Source organism: Tamandua tetradactyla, chromosome 14, assembly GCF_023851605.1.
Source record: "Tamandua tetradactyla isolate mTamTet1 chromosome 14, mTamTet1.pri, whole genome shotgun sequence".
NCBI lineage: Eukaryota > Metazoa > Chordata > Mammalia > Pilosa > Myrmecophagidae > Tamandua > Tamandua tetradactyla.
Genome location: NC_135340.1, coordinates 94,400,814 through 94,406,952, shown reverse-complemented (window position 1 = coordinate 94,406,952; position 6,139 = coordinate 94,400,814). Strand labels below are relative to the sequence as shown.

Here is a 6,139-nt window from a genome sequence, read left to right as displayed (position 1 = left end):
CCCACTGGAAAAGCAGAATGCATTCCTAATTCTCTCATTTTAACTGGGGGAAGCTTGGTGTAGTGGACCCTTCTCACGCTGAAGCGCTGTCCGTCTGTAGGATAAATATTTTTACCTTCTAGTTTCTGCGGTGTCAGGCAAACCTCACACGGGCCTTGCGATGGAGACTGCTTCAGCTCCTGCGTGTTCTTCGGTGTCCGCGGCACGGCCTAGCCGGGGCGCGCTGCCGAGAGACCCCGGCGATCTCCGGCACCCAGCGCCGGCGGGGCCCGCGAGCCCTCGGCTGCACTTTCCCTTCCGAGCTTCCTGGGAGTGGAAGGGGCGGCACTTCCCTGGACCTGCTCCGGGCTGCAGGGCGCTGGGCCTCCACGAGCCGGGGCTTTCCGGAAAGCCGGGGCGCCCCTGCCCTCCTCGTGCGCTGGGCCGAGGGGGCACCCGCTCCACGCGCTTGAAGAAGCTGGAGGCTGCTGAGCTGCAGGGCCGCTTATGCTCTAGGAGGCAGCGCACGGGCACGGAGCGGAAACTAGATCCAGTTTTAGGGCAGCAGGAAACTTCAAGGAAAAAAAAGAATTAAAGTTTGATTCGTTCTAAAGCGTAGATCTTGGAACAGTAACAGAGGTTCTTCCTTTGAAAGGCGCCGAGAAAGCGCCGCCCGGCAGCGGCCCGGCTAGCTCAGTCGGCAGAGCATGGGACTCTTAATCCCAGGGTCGTGGGTTCGAGCCCCACGTTGGGCGCTTCCTTTTACTCCCGCGGCCGGTCCCGCTGCTCGTCCGCGGCGATGAAGCCACCCCACTTCCCGTCTGCGGTCACGCCGACCCCGGCGCGGGTTCCGGCCTTTAAACGGGGAAAAACAATCCACCCGACCGGCCGGCAGGAACCGAGAGCTGTGGGAGTCGGACGCGACGGCCGCGGAGGGACCCGAGGCCCGCGGGAAGGGCAGTGGGGTGCCCGGGCTGTGGGGGCCAGACGGCGTGGGACGGGGTGGACACGCGTGGGGCCGCAGAGCCGGTGCACGCTGCCCGCCGCGCGCCCAGAGGTTGGCCGGGGGCGTGGGTGGGGCCGGTCAGGCCTGGCGCGCCCGGGGGTCACTTCTTCGAATTCCGCGAAGTCCATGCACTCACTGGGGCCACCGGGAAGGGCTGCCGTTACGGCGGGGCTCGGGTCTGCGACCGCGGTGACAGTGTTTCCGTGGCGCGCTAGTAACGAGCGGTTGTGGAGAGACCCTTAGCACTTTTTGAAATCCTTAACAATTTTTTTTTTGATTTAGGGCTCCAAATTGAAAACTTTCCTTCAGCCATTTTGGAGTCTCAAAACAAACCTCCAAGCAAATGGAACTCGTAGTTTCCTAAAAGAGCTCACTTTCTTAGGCTAAAACAGTGCTTATGACATCGGTAAATTCTTTGTCTTAAATATTTTCAAGTCACTCTCAGCAGTTCTCCAACATTCGCCGCGATATTTGTATGTTACTTAATCATCAATTCAAAGTACAATTTCATACCCCAGAGGCAAAACATGAAAAGTTTCAGCATCAGGAATGAAAATCCCTGAAGGCCCCACTGCAGCACAGGACCACTCAGCTGTGTAATGAATGGGGCTGGGGGAGCAGGGGTTGTTGGGGGAAAAGGGGTTTTCCAGAGAAGCAAACCTGGTAGAGAAAATGCAAACTAGTCAATTCATGAGGAGTCAATGAAAATATCAAATCATGCAGCCATTTAAAATTTAAGATCAGCATTCCAGGTAATTTTGATTTTAAGTTTATTTTATTATGCCTTATATGATTGCCACCATCTTCAGTCTCTAAAGCCTTTCCTGAAAGTATTGGTTTGTTTGGATTGCGACCCAAGTTCAGGTCAGGAGGACGTCAGCCTCACAGCTCCTTCAGAAATGACACATGAAAATGAGCTTCATCTCAGGGGATGTTTTCTTCTTACTGTTGGTTGATGTTTCATTACTATTTGCGCTAAAAGAATATTGTCAAACATATACCAAATAAAACACATTTTATTCTTCCATGGAACTCATATTTGAAGATTTTAAGTTCACTGAATTCATAAATGCAGCATCTAAGAAAGTGTGCTAGTTCTCTGTGGTCTGCTTTCTTAACTAATAAGTAGCAAATAAAAGAAACACAGACCATGACATCTCACGTGTATGCAATGTGTGGCCCTCGTATGGATCCTGATTTGAACCAGCCGATCATTAAAAAAAGCATGGATGAAACACTTGGGGACAGCTGGGTGCTGACTGCCCACATGAAGATATTAAGGAATTCTTTATTTTTTAATAAGTTTTTTTTGGGGGGTGGGGTGGGGGCTGCATGGTCCAGGAATCGAACCTGGGTCTCCCGCATGGAAGATGGTATTCTGCCACTGAACCACCTGTGCACCCCAAGGAATTATTAATTTTTAAATTTAATAATGGTATTGTGTTAAAAAGGGATACTTGTATTTTAGAGAGACATACTAAGTTATTTATGAATTAAATAGATATGGCAGCTGGGATTTGTGTGCATGTATTGCTGGGGCTGCGGCAAGGAGAGGAGGGATGAGGGGTAAGAATGAAACAAGATGGGCTGTGTGTTGATAACACAGAAGCTGAGTGATAGAAGGAGCAGGATTCACCGTATTATACCCTCAACTTTTGTACATGTTTAAACATTTCCATAAAATTAAATGTCATTTGATTATGCAAAACCAAAGAGGCTTTAAGCTTCTCAACCCAGTGATCAAACTTAGCATCCCTAAAAGTGAGACATCCAGACATTATGTGCCTGCTGATGCCACGGAATGAAAAGTGGGTAGCATCACCTATAACATACTCTCGTCAAAAACTTTCAGCTTGAATCTAATCAACACTTTAGATCTCACTTTAAGTTTATAGGAACAGGAAAGAAGAAAAAAAGGTAAGGTAAACATTACTGACCGTGAGTAAATAATCAGGCAAATCCAGAATGTCAGATATTAAAATAGCCAATGTCATGAACAAATACTAATTCTAATACTAATGCTAATACTAATCCCAATGCTAATCCTAATGAAGATGTGTCATTTAGAGAGACTGACCCCTGGCAGTCTGCTAATGCCAATGTACTCTTTCTTAGAAATCTGTTTTTAAATGCAGAAAGAAAAAAAGCCCACATAGGTGTATAGAAGGTAAAATATTACATTGAAGTACAGTTATCAAAATATTTTTAGAATGCGATATGCTGGTGTTTATGCCTCAATATTAATGAATTAAATGACAACATCTAGTGGCATGCCTAATAATTCCAGTAATTTCAAAGTAGTGATGAATGTAAATATATTTTAAATATCTGCAAGAACTTTAACATGATATAAAAATATCTGCAATTTCTACTGGCGACAAAGTCCAGGGTGCTGCTAATGCTAATGTAGTTGTTACCTTCATTTTTAATGAAGGGAAATGCTATATTTCAACTAGAGTCAATAAAGAAGTAAATTTTTTCCTATTCAACCTTTGAATTTTCCTACTCACCTTTTGAATTGCATTCATAGACTCCGGTTAAGAATCTTTGGCCTAGTTGTAAAAAGATGTAGGGGATTTAACAACCAAATGTCATTTAATGGATCCTGTTTTGAAAAAACAAATATGAAAATATTTTAGGGATAATAGTGGAAATTTTAGTATGGAGTACTGTATGATTTTAGGGCATTACTGTTAATTGTTTTGTATGTAATAATGGCACTGCGGCATGTACAAGAATGCCTTTATATTTCGGAAATGCATACTGAAGAAGTCAGGCTTCAAGAAATCATGATGTGTACACACACGCACACACATAGATGGGAAGATGTTCACAATTGTTGAATTTAGATGGCATATATTATTATTCCATTTTCCTGTTTGAATTTTTCATAGTTAAAAGAAAAAAGTGATTTAAGATGCTTTTATTGAGGAATAATGCAGATATGGTGATATGAATTAATTGTAAATGTATGGCTTGATGAATTTTTACCTAAGGAAGCATTCATATAACTATACCAGATCAAGTTATAAAATATTTCCAGCACCTCAAAAGTTCCCTGTCCCCCTTTCCCAGTTAAACTCCCCTTCCATTTCAGTTAACCACTTCTCTGATTCTGATCACCATTGAGAAAGTGTCTGGTTTTTTTTGCACAATGTTGTAGTTTGCTGGCTGCCAGAATGCAATATACCAGAAACGGAATGGCTTTTAAAAGGAGAATTTAATAAGTTGCAAGTTTACAGTTCTAAGGCCGAGAAAATTAAGCTTCTGAATTAAGCAAGTCTATTGAAATGTCCAATCTAAGGCATCCAGGGAAAGATAACTTTGGTTCAAGGAGGCTGATGAAGTTCACAGTTTCTCTCTCAAGTGAGAAGGCACGTGGTGAACACAGTCAGAGTTTCTCTCTCGGCTGGAAGGGCACGTGGTGAACACAGAGTCATCTGCTAGCTTCTTCTCCTGGCTTCCTGTTTCATAAAGCTCCCCGGGAGGCATTTTCCTTCTTCGTCTCCAAAGGTCGCTGGCTGGTGGACTCTGCTTCTCGTGGCTATGTCGTCCTGCTCTATTGTCTTTGAATCACTTCATTCTCCAAAATGTTTCCTCTTTCATAGGACTCCAGAAATTTATCAAGACCCACTCAAATAGATGGAGACATGTCGTCACCTAACCCAGCTTAACAACCACTCTTGATTAAATCACAGCTCCAAGGAGACAATCTGATTACAGTTTCAAACACATAGTATTCAGTAGGGATTAGAAGAAACAGCTGCCTTTACAAAATGGGATTAGGATTAAAACTTCGCTTTTCTAGGGGATGCACATCCTTTCAAACCAGCACATGCAACATGACTTACCGACATAGTAAAACAAACTTCTAGAGATCGATAATACCATGTTTGGCAAGGATGTGGGAAAATAAGCCCTTTCTCAAATTACTGGTTGAAATGTAAATTGGTGAAGCCTATCATAGGGCAGTTTAAAATGCCCACACTCTGACTTAGATATTCTATATGCAGGGAACCTAAAAAAAAAAAAAAAAGAAAAAGAAAAGAAATGTGCATAAAGATGGAGGCTCAAACATATAGGTCTCTAATAGTGAAAAGATGGAATTAGCCTAATTGTCCAGCTACACAAGCGAGATTAATTCTGGTATATTTATAATATGTCATGAACTATTAAAAATGTGACTTAGATGGGTATGTGACTGGAATGATCACTAGGCCATATCATTAAGTTAAAAAAGAAGACACAGAACACATGAACAGCCCATTCATGGTAAGAAAAAAAAAACATAGGAAAGGGCTGAAAAAGATATACATACCAAGCAGTACAAAGGCAAATGGGGGAAATCAAAGGAGTTCCTTGAGTTTTGCCCTGCATGCTGAACTTCTGAGTTGCTGCATCAGATACAACCCACACACTCAAGTATTGCTTGTGTCACTAAAACGTAAAGGTAAAAACTATTTTAACTTTAATGTAAATAATAGACAAAATGCTAGGATAAAGAAACGGCACGGATACATAGGCGACTTTTGTTCCCAGGGGAACTAGAACAGAAATGACAAGGAGACTTTCCACTATCTCTGTTTTTATAATATTTAATTAAAACAAGATTTTTAAGGATTACGTATTCAAAAATTTGAAAAATGCATATGGAGTAGTTTTGTGGGGGGAGGGAGTCACAGAGGCCCTGGCCCCTTTCTTCGTGTGGTTAATAGCACAGTTGTGCCAAAGGAGTTGTAGAGACAAGATGATCCGTAATCAGCTGGAATAAAGAGCTCGGGTTACTTGTGGGTTTCTGTGATAGAACAAAGGTCGTGTAGGAGAGGGGGCTTGGAGGAGAAACAGGAGTCAGACAGACGGAGAGGGGCTTGGAGAAGCCACGGAGACCAGGGTGGACGGAGGAGCGTGGGAGGGCGGGTGGGGGCTGCAGACGCGTGCAAAGCCCAGGCGGAGGGATTAATCCTCGGGTTCACGTTGGTTGAGCTTTCAGCCCGTTAAGACACCACGCTAAGCCTTTAACACGAAGTCCTCACAGTACACCCCAGGAAGGGGCTACCAGCCCCATTTGGCAGCAGAGCAAACCGAGGACTTTGCGGTCAGGGTGGCGGGACGAGGACCTGGGAAGGCCGTTCGCGGCGACCGTGCGCGCATCCA

The 6,139-nt window shown here is 44.2% G+C and overlaps 1 non-coding gene across 1 annotated transcript; it reads left to right on the top strand.

Moving 5' to 3' along the window:
* Positions 1 to 661: 661 nt before the first annotated feature.
* On the top strand, positions 662 to 734 carry TRNAK-CUU (transfer RNA lysine (anticodon CUU)). The gene has a single exon. It is a non-coding gene; the product is annotated as a tRNA-Lys (tRNA).
* The last annotated feature ends 5,405 nt before the right edge of the window (positions 735 to 6,139 follow it).